The sequence below is a fragment of the Eubalaena glacialis genome, chromosome 11, assembly GCF_028564815.1.
Source record: "Eubalaena glacialis isolate mEubGla1 chromosome 11, mEubGla1.1.hap2.+ XY, whole genome shotgun sequence".
Classification (NCBI taxonomy): Eukaryota; Metazoa; Chordata; class Mammalia; order Artiodactyla; family Balaenidae; genus Eubalaena; species Eubalaena glacialis.
Genome location: NC_083726.1, coordinates 109,848,312 through 109,866,264, shown reverse-complemented (window position 1 = coordinate 109,866,264; position 17,953 = coordinate 109,848,312). Strand labels below are relative to the sequence as shown.

At 43.1% G+C, this 17,953-nt stretch overlaps 1 pseudogene; it reads left to right on the top strand.

Annotated features, from left to right (window-relative positions):
• Positions 1-8,357: 8,357 nt before the first annotated feature.
• Positions 8,358-8,763, top strand: LOC133101086 (large ribosomal subunit protein eL28-like; annotated as a pseudogene).
• Positions 8,764-17,953: the final 9,190 nt, after the last annotated feature.

Sequence of the window (17,953 nt, the reverse complement as noted above, 5' to 3'; positions counted from 1 at the left end):
CAAGTGTCAGAGCTAGGATTGAAACCCAGGATGCCTGGCTCCAGAATCCATGCTCTTAGCTACACTTGCTTTAAAGGAATTTTTTTTTGAATGCGCTGCGCAGCTTGTGAGATTTCAGTTTCCCGACCAGGGATTGAACCCGGGTCACAGCAGTGAAAGCGCTGAATCCTAACCACTAGACCGCCAGGGAACCCCCCCGCCAAAAATTTTTTTAATAGAAATAAAAAGTAAAAATGGGGCTTCCCTGGTGGCTCTGTGGTTAAGAATCCGCCTGCCAATGCAGGGGACACAGGTTCGAGCCCTGGTCCGGGAAGATCCCACATGCCGCAGAGCAACTAAGCCCGTGCGCCACAACTACTGAGCCTGTGCTCTAGAGCCCGTGAGCCACAACTACTGAGCCCGTGTACCACAACTACTGAAGCCCGCGCACCTAGAGCCCGTGTGCCACAACAAGAGAAGCCACTGCAATGAGAAGCCCGCGCACCGCAACGAAGAGTAGCCCCCGCTCGTCGCAACTAGAGAAAGCTCACACGCAGCAACGAAGACCCAACGCAGTCAAAAATAAAGACAGAAAATGAATAAATTTTTTTAAAAAAAGTAAAAACGTGTAGATAACCCCAATCCACTTGAATTTAAGCTCCACGGGAGGAGGGACTGGCGTTCTCTTACCATCACAATATCCCCAGTATCTAAAACTGGGCCTGGCAACATAGCAGAGCTAAACAAATTCATAAATGAATTAACGCAGATCTATATCCTATTGTGGGCTTTTCAGGCCATTTGTCTTTCTTCCTCATTCTTGCTATCAGTATGTTGATCTGTTTCTGCTTATTAATAGTATCGAGGGGGAGCTGGCCTGAGAATATCAAGCTAAGACTCAAAGCTCTTAAAGGGCCACTCGTCAAGAGTATGAAATTTAATGGATTATCTTGTTCCTCTTAATTTTGTAAAAACATGTATAAACTTGTTTATTTACAAGTAGCTTAAAACAGCCATTTACATGTAATTGGAATTAAGTTGGATTAAAAAGTCCACCTGGAACTTAATATTTAAAGAATTTAGACTGTGATTGTAATCAAAGTAACTTCCCCCCCCCCATTTGAACTTAAACAGTTATAGGATTATAGGGTCAGGCCATCAAAGTCAACACTCGTTGCACACATTTTTGAAATAATTACACATTCATTCAATAAATCTGCATCCTACCATGGAAGAAGTACTCAGGGCTTTACACCATGGGATTGTGCAGATTCATGTCCAATGGAGAAGGAGAGCCAAAGAGGATGAGGAAAAACAAGACAACAGGGGAGATAAAGATACTGCCTGCATCCCTGGGTAGCATTAGCACGAAATAAATTCCGTTGGAGGAGGGGAGAAGCAGAAGAATAAAGGGTGGGGAGACTTTGGTCAGCTTTGAGTGATGGAACTGGTCGCCACGGAGATTTGGCTGACGGTCTACGGTCTACGAAGCACGTCTGCACTCTCTTACGTAGCAGCCTCCTAAAAAAACGCGGGCAGGCGGGGCTAACCTACAGGGTAGACACAGACCAGAAGAGATTCTTGGGTTTCTGGGCCCGCCTCATCCAAATATTTCTGTGACTGCCTGATTCAATTTGAGGCTGAAAACAAGAAGTCCGAATGGCCTCAATTATTTGTAAGAAAGTTGTGTAAATTAGGGAAGCCGATTTTTCACTACACAGAAAGACCACATGGCGCTTGTAAAGGAAGCATATGTGGGAGACGTAGAATGGTTACAAGTACAGTGGCCAGAACCCTGGGTGGCACATGCTTGGCACTGGACAAAATCTGTCGTCTGCATACAGTGTGGACAGTTTTAATGAGGAGATCTCATGATTCAAAGTTAGCCCGAGAGAGCTTTGCCTTTACCGTTTCACAGCTCTTCCTCTTTGAGTTGCTAAAGGCAATGCTAATATATTACCGTGACCAAGTGTATGCGTAAAGGTGAAGATTTTTAGTCTGTTCAGACTACGCCCTGTTCTGAGGATTGGTTTTACATCTTGCTAAAGTACCTTAGTAATAGGGAGCACCATTCCTGCACTCCCGGAGGACTTTGGACTCTTGCCCTCCCCCCTGCTAGGAGGGAATTAGAGCCCAGACCTTCTCTAAGAGTGGGCGGTGAACCACTGTGAAAGCAGACAATGCCCGAGGTCTCCTCACTACAGTTCATCTGATGACCCAGGGGAGGTCAGATTCTTCTCCTCCCCCTTCGTACACACCCAAGCTTTGGCAGCTCCTTTGGCTGTTTTCTGATCTTGCACTTTTTTGGGGACTGTGGTTGAGAGCTTATGGTCCCCCTACCCCTCAGAAAAGTACACTGAAATACAATATTTGCATTCACTTTTAGGGGGTTTGTATACCTGCCTGGTCCATCTTAGAACCCCATATGAATAAACACCACCCTAGAGCTTCAGTAGCTTTTCTCTTCGTATAGAACTTGATGGATTTTTTGGGCGGAGTTGGGCTCACCAAAGTTAAGGAAGACCTCTGCTTAAAGAACATAGACATTTAATTATGAAATGTACTGAAAAGTGACTTTGCTTCCTCCATCATCAGTAGATTGGCACTTGCTTATGGTGTTTTGAAAAGGTGGATGTGAGTCAGCACGAGCACTTCAGTTATCGCTATTCAGTGGCTGCCTTCCTGTAAATGAGCCAGGCTGGGGTATCCTGGTGATAGTGTCAGACTAATAGTCATACAGAGAAGGAAGCACATTTATAGTTTTAGAGCATTGCTAGAGTAAACTTAAGGAACTCAAAGAAAGCTCTTTGCTTCCTGCAAGCAATAGTCTGTGTTCCCTGTTGGCCCTTGTATAGAAATTGACATTTAAAATACTTGTTTACAATCCAGCAATCACATTCCTTGGTATTTATCCAAATGAGTTGAAAAGCTGCGTCTACACAAAAACCTGCACGTGAGTATTTATAACAGCTTTATTCATAGCTGTCAAAACTTGGAAGCAACCGAGATGTCCTTCAGTGGGTGAAGAGATAAAATATGGTATACCCGGACAATGGAATATTATTCAGCACTAAAAAGAAATGAGCTATCAAGCCGTGAAAAGACATAGAGGACCCTAAAATGCATATTAGTAAGTGAAAGTAGCCAATCTGAAAAAGCTACATACTGTATGATTCCAACTATATGACATTCTGCAAAAGGCGAAACTGTGCAGATAGTAAAATGATCACTAGTTGCCAGGGATTGGGGGTGGGGGATGGGTGGGGGGGAGGGAGGAACAGCTGGAGGTCTTTTAGGGCAGTGGAACTATTCCATATGATACTGTAATGATGGGTGATTGGTCCAAATTTGTAAAATGTTCAAGACCAAGGGTGAACCCTAATGTAAACTATGCTCTTCGGGTGACTAAGGTATGTCAATGAATGTTCATCAGTTGTAACAAATGTACATACTAATGCAAGATGTTAATAATACGGAAGGTGAGGAAGTATATGGGTACTTTCTAAGCAATTTTTCTGTAAACATGAAACTGCTCCCCCCAAATAAAACCTATTAATTTAAAAAAAATTGGTTTATATGTCACTCTCCACCCCCTTCCATGAGACCGTAAAGGCAGGAACCATATCTTTTGTATATGTATATTGCCAGAAGCCGGGGAAAACAAGGAGAGTGTTCTATTAGTAGTGCACTATTATCAGGGAGTATCCTAATGATATCTCAGACTTCACATGTCTAAAACAAAACTCTTGATTTGACCCCTCCTCTCTCTGTTTTCCTGACTGATCTAAATGGCAACTCCAGTTACCCAGGCCAAAACCCTTAGGATCATTCTTGACTCCTTTTTTTTTTCCTCACGCCCAACATCCAGTTAGTTACTCCTGTTGGTTGTATCTCGAAAATATATTTCAAATACAACGACTCAGTACTGCCACTACTACCGCCGTCGTCCAAGCCCTCATCATTTCTCACCTGGACCAGTGGCCTCCTAGTTGGTCTCTGTTTCCACTCTTGCTCTCCTCTCTCATCTTCTCCATTCAACAGCAAATACATTTTTAAAAACATAAATCAACTAAGGTTACTCCTTCACCCCAAAACCTAAAATGGCTTTGTAGCTTCCTGGCTTCCTGTCACATTTAGAATACAATCCAGGATCCAAGCCATCCCTTACCATGCCCCTGCGTGATCAGACTCCTGCTTATCTCTCCAACAGTTTCTCCATCCTCTCTGCCCCTGGTTCACCGCACTCCTGCCCCTCAGTCTTTGGGCACCAGGCCAAGAGCACATCCTTCGCTTGGTGTCTTTGTGTTTGAAATGCCTTCCATTTGGAACGGTCTTCTCACACATGCTCCCAAGAATTGCTCCCTCACGTCATTCAGGGTTCTGTTCAAATGTCATCTCTACTGAGATCTACCCTCAGCACCCTGCCTTAAATAACCCTCCTCCCCAACTCTTTGTTACCGTACCTTGCTCATATATTCTGCCAAGTGCTCCCTTATCATTACTTGACATTATGTATTTGTGTGTTTGTTTGCTGTCTGTTGCAGTAGTCTGCTAGGGCTACCATAACAAAATACCACAGACTGGGTGGCTTTTGTTTTTTTTTTGGCCACTCCGCACAGCAGCATGTGGGAATCTTGGTTCCCCGACCAGGGATCAAACCTGTGCCCCCTGCTTTGGGAGTGTGGAGTCTTAACCACTGGACCTCCAGGAAGTCCTAGGGTGGCTTAAATAGCAGAAATTTATGTTCTCACAGGTCTGGAGGCTGGAAGACCAAGATCAGGGCTGGTTTCTCCTGAGACCTGTCTCCGTGCAGGTGGCTGCCTCCTTGCTGTATCCTTAAAAGGCCTGTCCTCTGTGTGCACACCCCTGGTGTCTCTTTCTCTTCTTATAAGAACACTAGTCACATTGGATTACGTCACATTCTTATGACTTCGCTTAAACTTAATCACCTCCCAAAGGCCCTGTCTCCAAAGACAGTCACATTCCAAGGTTCTGGAGGTTAGGGGTTCAACATGTGAATTTTAGGAGGACACAGTTCAGTCTGTAACACCCCACCCTCTGGCCCCCCCCAAATTCATGTCCTTCTCACATGTAAAGTACGATTACCTCCACCCTAACAGCCCCCAAAGGCTTAACGCATTCCAGTATCCATTCCAACTACAAAGTCTCATCTGAATATCATCCAAATCAGGTGTGAGTGAGACTCTAGGTATGATTCAACCTGAGGCAAAATTCCTCTCCAGCTGTGAACCTCTGAAAGCAGACACGTTATGTGCTTCCAAAATGCAGTGGTAGGACAGACATAGGATAGACAGTCCCATTTCAAAATGGGAGAAATCAGAAGGAAGGAAGGGGTCAAGAGTCCCAAACAAGTCCAAAACTTGGCAAGGTAAATTCCATTAGATTTTTTTCCCTTTTGTTTCTTATTGTGGTAATAAACACATAACATAAAATTCACCATCTTAACCACTTTTAAGTGTACAGTTCAGTAATGTTAAGTATATTCATATTATTGTGAAACAGATCTCCAGAACTTTTTCATCTTGCAAAACGGAAACTCTGCACCTGAAACTAACACACCGTTGTTAGTCAACTATACTTCAATAAAATTAAACAAAAACAAAAACAAAAACCTGAAACTCTGTACCCATTAAACCACAGGTCCCCTTTTCTTCCTCTCACCAGCTATAGGCAACCACCATGCAACTTTCTGTTTCTATGAGTTTGACGACTTTGGACACCTCATTTAAGTGGAATCATACAGTGTGTTTTTTGACTAATTTAGTTCAGTTAGCATAATACCCTCAAGGTTCATCCTGTTGTAGGATGTGACAAGATTTCCTTCTTTTTTAAGACTGAATACTGTTCCATTGTATGTATACACCACAGTTCATTTATCCATGCATCCACTGATGGACACCAGGGTTGCTTCCTCTTTGGCTATTGTGAATAGTGCTGCTGTGAACATGGGTGTGCAGATACCTCTTTGAGCCCTTGCTTTCAATACTTTCAGTACCTAGAAGTTTTTAATTTTTTGAGGAACTGACATACTGTTTTCCATAGCAGTTGCACTATTTTATTATTCCACCAATGGTGCACAATAGTTCCAATTTCTCCACATCCTCACCAACACTTGTTATTTTCTGGGGTTTTTTTTTTGTTTTTTTTTTTGATGGTAGCCATCTTAATGAGTGTGAAGAGATCTCTCATTGTGGTTTTAATTTGCATTTCTCTGATGATTAATGATGTTTAGCATCTTTTCATATGCTTGTTGGCCATTTTTATATCATCTTTGAAGAAATGTCTGTTCCTGTCCTTTGCCCATTTTCTAATTAGTTTATTTGATTATTTTGTTGATGAGTTCTTCATGTAATCTGGATATTAACCCCTTATCAGATATATGATTTGCAAATATTTTCTCCCATTCCATAGGTTGCCTTTTCACTCTGTTATTGTGTCCTTTGATGAGCAAAAGTTTTTAAGTTTGATGTAGTCCCATTTGTTTATTTTTGGTTTTGTTGCCTGTGCTTTTGTTGTCATATCCATGAAATCAATATTCCGTTAAATTTTAAGTCTCAAAAATAATTCTTATTGGCTCAGTGCTCTGACCTCCAGGCCCACTGAGGTGGCCCTGTTGCTCCCTCAGCCGTGGCCACTGGCCTGACCCACTGAAACTGAGGAGGAGAGAGCCTTGCCTTGATGGCCTGTGTGCTCTGGGTCTGTGATGGGAGTGGCAGCTCTCTGATATCATTCCCATGATATCATCATGAATCAGGGTCATTCTTCCCTTAAAGGATAACCCATGTTGATAGATCTATTGCCCTATCCTGTAGAATCTCAGAAGTCTGATAGCCTTCCTTCAATTTGTCTTATCTCTTCACCTTTTAGTCTAGTCTGGCAGTGTTTCTGCTGGTGTAACACCAACTCTGTTGCTAATTCCGCTGAGATGGCTGATTAAACCCAGGAATTTCACTCCTAATCCCTTTATCAAATGATTTTCCAGCCATACCCATGGTGTCCTCTCCAGAGCAAGCTTTCTTGTTTTTTGCCATATGGATAGGCTGAGAATTTTCCAAATCCTCAATTTCTGCTTCCTTTTTGCCTAACAATTCCTCCTTCAATTTATTTCTCTCCTCTCACATTACTATAAGCAGCAAGGGGAAATCATACCTTTAACAGTTTGCTTAGAAATCTCCTCAGCTAAATATCCTATTTTATCACAAAGTTTACTTTCCACAAAACACTAAAACACAATTCCACCAAGTTCTTTGGTACTTCATAACAAGGATCAACTTTCCCCCAATTTTCAATAACATGCTCCTCATTTCCATCTGAGACTTCACCAGAATCGCCTTTATCATTCATACTCCTACCAACAATTTCTTCCAGGTGATCTAGGCTTTTTCTAGCGTGTGTCTCAAAACTCCTCCAGCCTCTACCCACATTTTTAGGTATTTGTTATAGCAGCACCCCGCTTCTTGGTACCAAAATCTGTATTAGTCAGGGTTCTGCAAAGAAACAGAACCAATAGAATGTGTAAATACAGGTTTTCCCAGTTATCTGGAAGTACAGCCTTCCTATGAAACCTTTCTTAAGCTGAAATGGCACAAAACAAAGAGGCAATTACCTTCGGACACATCTTGCTAACGGCTGCGCAAAATAAATCAAGATAAAGCAGAGATGCTCAGAGTCGTAGTTCAAAGCTATGGCAGCTTGACGCTGAAATGCTGAGTGTAGATACTGGGGAAGGAACTTGCAGGGCCACTCTCAAAGCTGGGGCTGGGTGCTGTCTCTATAATGGCTGGTTGCAAAACAAATGCTTACTTAACGCTGTTGTCACTTTTCACCTTTTTCCCTGAAAGTGAAAATCCTCTTCCGATTTCTTTTGGTTAGTGAAAACAGGTACTAATGTTTGTATATCTTTCATGAAAGTGAAGTGGCATAAAGCGTACTTTCGAAAAGCAGAGGATACTTGTATGTAGCAAAAGATTTTTTTTTGAGGGATTTGTTCATGTGATTATAGAAGTTGGCAAGTCCAAAATCTGCAGGGCGGGCTGGCAGGCTGGAGACGGAGGAAGAGCCAGTGCTGCAGTTCAAGTACAAAGGCCATCAAGCTAGAGCCCCAGGAAAGCTTGTGTTGCAGCTGAAGTCCGAAACAGTCTGCTGGTAGAATTCTTCTTGCGGGGGACCGGGTTGGGGTGGGGAGGAAGGTGTCCCTTCTTTGTTCTTTTTAGGTCTTCAACTGATTAGACAAGGCCTGCCCACATTATGGAGGACAACCAGCTGTACTCGAAATCCATCACTTAAATGTAAATCTCATCCCAAAACACCCCCCCCTCTTTCCATCTCCGGCCGCTGCAACGAGTGGAGGTGCCACCATGTCCGCGCATCTGCAATGGATGGTCGTGCAGAACTGCTCCAGCTTCTTGATCAAGAGGAAGAGGCAGATGTACGGCCCCGAGCCCAATAACCTGAAGGCCCGCAACTCCTTCCGCTACAATTCACCGCAAGACTGTGGGCGTGGAGCCGGCGGCGGCTGGCAAAGGGGTCGTGGCGGTCACGAAGCAGAGGTCCAGCCCGCGAAAGCTGGCCACTTCCTACGTGCGGACCAGCATCAACAAGAACGCCCGGGCCACCCTCACCAGCATCCGGCACATAATCCGAAACAACAAGTAGCGCCCGGATTTGCGCATGGCCGCCCTCCGCAGAGCCAGCAACGTCCCGCGCAGCCAGAAGCCTGTGACGGTGCCGAGGAAGCGGACCCGTCCCACCAAGAGCTCCTGAGCGGTCTGTTCCCTTCCCCACAGCAATAAAGCTGTCAGCCGGGGGGAAAAACAAAACAAAACAACAACAACAAAACACCCTCACAGAAACATCCAGAATAATGTTTGACCAAATATCTAGGTATGGTGGCCCAGCCAGGCTGGCTCATAAAATTAACCTTTCACAGGCCTTCTACATTAAATTTTAAGCTCTATGAGGAGAGGGACATTGTCTTAGCGACGTTCATATTGTGCCTAGAACTGTAGCTAGCATGCAGTAGGTATTCAATAAACAGTTGATGAAGAATGCATAAATGACTGACTAAATGACTGTTTGCTAGGGCTTTAGAGTTTATCGGGTTTCTTTCCACTTGCATTATCTGATTTCTTTATCCCAAAAATTCTTTGAGCTGGGTATTATGACCTCCAGTTAAATACTGAAATTGGGGGTTTCCCTGGTGGCGCAGTGGTTGAGAATCTGCCTGCCAACGCAGGGGACACGGGTTCGAGCCCTGGTCTGGGAAGATCCCACATGCCGCGGAGCGGCTAGGCCCGTGAGCCACTATTGCTGAGCCTGTGCGTCTGGAGCCTGTGCTCCGCAACAAGAGAGGCCGCGATAGTGAGAGGCCCGCGCACCGCGATGAAGAGTGGCCCCCGCTCACCGCAACTAGAGAAAGCCCCCGCACAGAAACGAAGACCCAACACAGCCATAAATAAATAAATAAATAAAATTAAAAATATATATATATATATGTATACTGAAATTGAGATATAGAGATGTTAAATGACCAGTTCAAACGTCTAAACTCTAAACTCTTCATGTTCCAGAGGTGGGACTCAGATTTCACTCTTTTGACTTCTAATCCTCTGCCCAGTCAACTACACTACACTGTAATTATTCTCTCACCTTACCTATTCGTCCTAGTGTTGATAATAAGAGGAAATAGGTAACTTAATAGTGCCAAGTCTCTGCTGGGTGATAAAGAAGGGTAAACAGTGAGTGAAGAGGATATTTGTGTTCCTGCCCAAGGCAGCACAGTAAGGGGAGGTGTCAGAGAGGAGCTCCTGCTTCAGTGGTGGGTGATCATTTCAGGGGAGCACTAAGACGCTCAGCAAGGAGAGAGAGTCTCTTTTGGCTCTAATCCTGGAAGAAGACCAGCTATGAAAACACTGGAGAGGGTCTCTGTATATAGAAACCCAAAGGTTTGTCTCTGTGCTGCTTATCTTTCAGAATTAGTCTAGCCTGTCACTCCCCAGGTGGGACAGAGCAGGATGACACAAGATTTCATCATGCTACTCAAAACAGCATGCAGTTTTAAACTTATGAATTATTCCTGGAATTTTCCACTTAATATCTTTGGTGGGGTGTCTTAATATCTTTTGGTGTTGGCATTGGGGAGAGTTTGGGGCTGAATTGTGGGCAGTTGTTGTATAAGGTAGTGGTTTTTTTTTTTTTCTTGGTTTGAATTGTGACATAGACACTCACTTCCCCCTCTTAGTAACCTGGTTCTTCCTTTTTCTTCAGCTCTGCCTTTGTCAATTATAATGATCTATTTACCTTCCTAGCTATTGTTTAGAGCATATTCTGACATTATTATTGATTATTAGCAATAAGTATAATAAACATGATGCTATGGTATTGTAGAATCAATTTAATTTCTGCCAAGTATTAAAAAGTACTTGATCCAAGGAGTTTCCTAGTGGTTAGGACTCCGCGCTTTCACTGCTGTGGGCCCAGGTTAAATCTCTGGTCGGGAAACCAGGATCCCACAAGCCGTGGGGTGTGGCCAAAGGAAAAAAAAAAAAAAAAGTACTTGATCCAAAAAAAACTACTTCACATTGACGACAGACTTAAAAGCATGAAATGAAGTTTCTGAAGAGACAGTACTAAATAAGGGCATATGTTCAAAGAAGTTTGGGGTATGGTATTAAACAGCAAAGTTCATTGTTGTTTTCATAAGACATTCTTACGAATTAATTGTTCAATAGAAATTAATAATTGAATTTCATTAAAAAATTGACAAGGAGCAAGCCTAGTTGACTGATTAGGTAGGGCTTAAAAGGTGAGTTGTGTTGGTGAAATTGACAAGAGACAGGTTATAAACTTTTAGTTGGCATTGTGGTTTACCAATAAGAATTAAGAGTTTATGTCCAATCAGTACATTCTCTTCCATACAGAACTGTCTGCCTCCAAAGTGAAATTATTTAATTCCTCCAAAATACTCTAAATAATGAACTGTGCCAAGTATTTTGTAATTTTTTTTTTTTTTTTTTTTTATGGCTGTGTTGGGTCTTCGTTTCTGTGCGGGGGCTTTCTCTAGTTGCGGTGAGCGGGGGCCACTCTTCGTTGCGGTGCGCGGGCCTCTCACTATCGTGGCCTCTCTTGTTGCGGAGCACAGGCTCCAGACGCGCAGGCTCAGTAATTGTAGCTCACAGGCCCAGTTGCTCCGCGGCAGGTGGGATCTTCCCAGACCAGGGCTCGAACCCGTGTCCCCTGCATTGACAGGCGGATTCTTAACCACTGCGCCACCAGGGAAGCCCTGTGCCAAGTATTGAGAGGGTGATGGAAATGGTGTTGGAGGAAGAGATATGAAGTGAAATGAGCACAGCCTCTGCTTTCAAGATTGGAGAAAATTGCTTGTATAGGGAATTGGTAATTTTTTTTAAAGATTTTTTTTTTTAGAGCAGTTTGAGGTTTAAAGCAAAATTAAAAGGAAGGTACAGAGATTTTTTTCCATACACCCTCTTCCCCCACAAACGCATAGCCTCCCCCATTATAAACATCTCCCACCAGAGTGGTACACTTGTTACTACTGATGAATGTACATTACCACATCACAATCACCCAAGATCCAGACTTTACATTACGGTTCATTCTTGGTCTTGTACATTCTATGGATTTGGGCAAACGGATAATGACATGTATCCATCATTACAGTATCATATAGAATATTTCCACTGCCCTTAAAAACCTCTGTGTTGCAACTATTCATCCCTCCTCTCATCACCCACTCTCAACCACTGGCAACCAGTGATCTTTTTACTGTCTCCATGGTTTTGCCTTTTGCAGAAAGTCATAGAGTCGGAATTATACAGTACGTAGCCTTTTCAGATTGGCTTCTTTATTTTATTAACATGCATTAGGGATGCATTAGGGAAGGATCCTTAGATCCTTCATGTCTTTTCCTGGTTTGATAGCTCATTTCCTTCTAGTGCTGAATAACATTCCATTGTCTGGATGTACCACAGTTTGTTTATACATTCACTTGTTGGAGGATATCTTGGTTGCCTCCAAGTTTTGGCAATTATGAGTAAAGCTGCTATAAACATCTGTGTGCAAGTTTTTGTGTGGACATAAGTTTTAACTTCTTTGGATAAATACCAAGGAGTGAGATTGCTGGATTATATGGTAAGAGTATGTTTAGTTTTGTAAGAAACTACCAAACTGTCTTCCAAAGTGGCTGTACCATTTTGCATTCCCACCAGCAATGAATGAGAGTTCCTATTGCACCGTATCCTTGCCAGCAATTGGTATTGTCAGTGTTTCAGATTTTGACCATTCTAATTGGTGTGTAGTGGCATCCTATCGTTTTAATTTGCATTTCCCTTATGACATATGAGTGGAGCATCTTTTCAAATGCTTATTTGCCATCAACATATCTTCTCTGGTGGGGTGTCTGTTAAGGTCTTTGGCCTATTTTTTTTTTTAAATTTATTTATTTAATTCATTTATTTTTGGCTGCATTGGGTCTTCATTGCTGTGTGCGGGCTTTGTCGAGTTGCGGCGAGCGGGGGCTAATCTTCATTGCAGTGCGCGGGCTTCAGTAGTTGCAGCACGCATGCTCAGTAGTTGTGGCTCGTGGGCTCTAGAGCGCAGGCTCAGTAGTTGTGGCGCACGGGCTTAGTTGCTCTGCGGCATGTGGGATCTTCCCGGACCAGGGCTCGAACCCGTGTCCCCTGCATTGGCAGGCGGATTCTTAACCACTGCACCACCAGGGAAGTCCCTATTCAATCATATTTACTCATATATTTTATTCATGAACAATACAAAAACAACTAAACATAAATGTACCAGTTAGAAGGCATTTTCTGACTCAAGGGGAATGTTGGTAGAATGATTTTCAAAATATAGCCTCAAGTCAAAGGCAAAGGTAATACCCTAAATTTAAGTGGATGTAATTTTAAGTATTCTTAGAAAGTGTACATCCCTGAGAATATGAAAGAATGAAAAATTCTATCAGGGCCAGGAGTCTTTAAAGTTATATTTCTTAGAATCTCAAAAAGTTCAAGGCCTTGAAGTTATGGCTACTGTAAAATAAAAAGGGAACTGTGGCTGTCAGAATTGAAGTCTTAACATTACTAACTTTTAGAAAGATTTCAGATTCTTTTCATCTATACTATATAATTTATTTAATACACATTTATTAAACACTATGTTAAACTGAGCCACTTAAGGAAAACGACTACCATACCAGTTAACATGCATTATCTACTAATGAGTCTGATGGACACAAAGAATCCATTTTATTAAATGAGAAAATAACTTGCCTAGGCTGACACACATAGCTGGTAAATGATATTGACCAGATTTATACCTAGGCAATCTGGCTCCGAAGTCTTTGCTCTTAGAAACCACATATATTCCCTTGCCTAAGAGTCAGTCTTATTTCTACTATTCTCCCACATATACCTTTATGTTTCAACTATACCTAACTACTTATAAATTTTTAAATAACCATTTGTATTTGTTTGCTGGGGCTGGGTGATTTAATAAGAAATATATTTGGTCTTTGTCTCCATGCCTGGCATAAAATCTCCTAAAACCCTTGGAATTTCCTGACTGGTAGGAATGTCTGTTATTCATAAGGAGCCCGTTGGGACGCACCTAAATTTATGCCAGTGAAGTGATTCAGGGTGCGGCCCCCAGATAGCCTAAAGATGGGGCTGGTCACCAGAGAGACCAAACGATTAGAGGGTTGACACTTATAGCACTACCCACTGACCTCTATGTTGGGGCAAGGAGGAGCTACAGGTTAAACTCTACAAAAACTCTGGAACAGGGACTTCCCCGGTGGTGCAGTGGTTAAGAACCTGCCTGCCAATGCAGGGGACGCGGGTTCGAGCCCTGGTCCGGGAAGATCCCGCATGCCGCGGAGCAGCTAAGCCCGTGAGCTGCAAATACTGAGCCTGCCCTCTAGAGCCCATGAGCCACAAGTACTGAGCCCACGTGCCACAACTACTGAAGCCTGTATGCCACAACTACTGAGTCCGTGCTCTAGAGCCCACAAGCTGCAACTACTGAAGCCCGTGTGCCTAGAGTCCATGCTCCGCAACAAGAGAAACCACCACAATGAGAAGCCTGTGCACCGCAACGAAGAGTAGCCTCCGCTCGCCGCAACTAGAGAAAGCCCGCGTGCAGCAACGAAGACCCAACGCAGCCAAAAAAAAAAAAGCAAAACAAAACTCTGGAACAAAGAGATTTGATGAGTTTCCAGGTTGATGATCATATCCATATTTGGAGAATGTGGTGCATCCCAGTTCCATGGAGACAGAGGTTTCTGCGCTTAGGATCTTTCCAGACCTTGCCCTATCTATGTACCTCTTGTTGACAGAAAAAAAATGCACAAGGTGAGAGTTGTGAGTTAAGTTTGATTTGGGGCAAAATGAGGACGATAGCCTGGGAGACAGCATTTCAGATAGCTCTGAGAAACTGCTCCAAAGAGGTAAGGGGGAAGATCAGTATATATGTGATTTTGGTGAAGGGCAAGTACATGCAATCAAGAACATATTTTTTGGCAGAAGGTTTCTGCTAGTCACGAGGAGCAGACGTCACTATGAAGAATTTTAGTGCTTTTCTAGATATGAGGAGATGCAAGAATTGGGCTCATAAAATCGGCTCCTGAAAATATCTAACTATCTGAAGACCTGTTCTGCCAGTTTTTTTCCCAGAGCACAGAGTGCCTCATTTCTGCTCTCCACCCTGAACTCCTTTCAGGGGGCTGTTAAAGGTCAGCACCTGCAGTGGCTCATAATTTGATCCTTGTAGAGGTAGATGGCAAGGGCCCATTTGTAGGTGACACTCTTCATCTGAGTACTTTATAATATCCTGTGTAATAAACTGGTAAATGTAAGTAAACGTTTTCTGAATTCTGTGAGCCAGTCTGGCACATTGATTGAACCCAAGAAACGAGTGATAGGAACCTCCAATTTATAGCCAGTCAGTCAGAAGCACAAGTAACAATTCAGACTTTCAACTGGCAGCTGAAGTGGGGGCAGTCTTGTGAGACTGAGCCTTTAATCTGTGGGACTGAAACTGAGCAGGACCCTATGGGGCCCCTGAGCAAGAAAGCCTTTCTGTGTCCCCCGTTTCTTGACTTTCCCTGAGTACTAGAGGGCAGGTTCAAACACTTGTTAATCAGGGAAGGGAAGAGATGCAGAGACAAGGGAGGAGCAGTCAAGAAACAACAGTGCCGGGCTTCAACTACTGAGCCCGTGAACCACAACTACTGAGCCTGCACTCTAGAGCCCGTGCTCCGCAACAAGAGAAGCCACTGCAATGAGAAGCCAACGCACCGCAACGAAGAGTAGCCCCCGCTCGCTGCAGCTAGAGAAAGCCCGCGCAGCAACAAAGAACCAATGCAGCCAAAAATAAATAAATTTATTTCTTTATTTAAAAAAAATATGATTGAATAATAAGATTTAGCAGAAATACGTTCTATTCACTTTCTTTTTAGACTACTTGATGTTACCTTTTTTTTTTTTTGGTATCATTATGGATTTTTTAGCTTTACAATATGTTAACCTCAGACAGTATTCTCTTTTTGATGCCCAAATTATCGTAACTTTGGCCAATAGGAGTCCCTTTTAAATTGGCTCCCGTGTCCTTCTGACATGGCTACATTGATCTTTGAAAACTTCTATGCTTCCTGACACAGTAAGATGTTCCAGCCTTATCTATCTCTTAGCCCCAGGTATGGAATCAGCTATTTCTCTAAGAAGCCTTATTTACTTTCAGTGGAGTCACTGTTAAATCAGTGCTTTAAAAAAAAAAAAGGAAAGAAAGAAAGAAAAACAAAGGTAGTTCCCTGGTGGCCTAGTGGTTAGGATTCTGGGCTTTCACTGCCATGGCCTGGGTTCAATTCCTGGTCAGGGAACTGAGATCCCGCAAACCATGCGGTGTGGGAAAAAAAAAAAAAAAAGAAAGAAAAGAAAAAAAATCTGATTTGTAGCATTTGCCAATTTCCATGGTGTAAATACCCACACTGTGATAGATGTGTAGCTACCTGGGTGATCTCACTGAGCACAGAGCTGGGAAGCAGTGTGCACAACTGGCTCTCAGGAGCTGGCTGCAGTGCACCAGTGCTCCCCTCCTTGTGAGTCACAGCCCACAGCGGATCCTGGCAGTGGAGACTAGTGATATTAGGCAAAAACAAAAATTTCTTTAAATGAAATTCAAAAAGAATTTTGGTCAACATTAAGACATCAGCTGTTAAAATTATAGACAATGTTTTAATGCATCTGAGTGACGAAAGTGGCTACGATAAAATGAAAGGGCCTGCGGCTGGCAAGTTTAAAATCCTATTGAAACTTATTATTTAAAAAAAAAAAGAGTATTGTTTCTATCTGTGCTCTGTAATCAATACAACAAACATCAAATCTTTTTATGTGCCAAGCACTTACAAACTTTAAAAGTTTAAAAATTACAGAGGCTTCCCTTGTGGCGCAGTGGTTAAGAATCCTCCTGCCAATGCAGGGGACACGGGTTCGAGCCCTGGTCCGGGAAGATCCCACATGCCACGGAGCAATTAAGCCTGTGTGCCCCAACTACTGAGCCTGCACTCTAGAGCTCATGAGCCACAACTACTGATCCCGCGTGCCACAACTACTGAAGCCTGCATGCCTAGAGCCCGTACTCCACAACAACAGAAGCTACTGCAATGAGAAGCCCGCACACTGCAACGGAGAGTAGCCCCCGCTCGCCATAACCAGAGAAAGCCCGTGCACAGCAACAAAAACCCAACACAGCCAAAAATTAAAAAATAAATAAATTTATTTTAAAAAAAATTACAGACTGTTGGTCAGAACTCTAAAATCAACATAATGACCAGATTCCGCAGATTTTCCAAAGCAATCCTGATGTCAATATTTTGTCCCATGTGGATTGATTTTCATCATACCATGTGGAATGATTTTAGCAGGTCAGTTATGAGCACGATAGTCTGTGGTTTAGTCTTGCAGTAGTGCTATATTATATATTCAATGATCGCTCTCAGGCGTATAGCGTAAGGAACCCCACATAATTGGTTATGGGTTCATGTACTCACTGAGTTTACTTCCACTGCCAGCCTTGTCCTGTTTGTGTGGTCAGGAAACATGACTATGCTCTTCCTCAAGCAAATAGGAACTCGTATTGATAAGTTTTAATTTGTTCATTCGTTCATCCAGTTGTTTATTCACATGTCCAGCCCTATGTGGAGCCGAGACTGGAGAAAAGAAAAAAAATCCCTACTCTTTTTTTTTTTAAACAGGAGTCCTACTTTATTTATTTTAAATTAATTAATTTACTTATTTTTGGCTGCATTGGGTCTTCATTGCTACGCACGGGTTTTCTCTAGTTGCGGCGAGCGGGGGCTACTCTTCATTGTGGTGTGCGGGCTCAGTAGTTGTGGCACACAGGTTTAGTCGCTCCGTGGCGTGTGGGATCTTCCCAGACCAGGGCTCGAACCTGTGTCCCCTGCATTGGCAGGTGGATTCTTAACCACTGTGCCACCAGGGAAGTCCAAAATCCCTACTCTTAAGGGAAATGTGAATGAGGGAGACAGACAAGGAAGACAGTTAAAATTCGCAGGAGCAGACTGAGGAATCAGGAAAGTTTCTGGAGGAAGCAATGCTTCAGTTAAATTTGAAGCTGTTCTTACTGTTCTTCCATTGTCTTGATCCTACATCTCTCTGAAAGGACTTCATCAGTTTTTCCATCACCTGGCAATGTCCACATATTTCTACAATTTCAGCATACAATGGGACTTCCCTGGTGGTCCAGTGGGTAAGACTCCGCATTCCCAATGCAGGGGGCCCGGGTTCGATCCCTGGTCGGGGAAGAAGTCTGCACCCACAGCTGAAAGATCCCGCATGCCGCAACAAAGATCCCGCAAAATGCAAAATAAATAAATTAATTAATTAATCTTCTTTAAAAAAATTAAAATCAACATACA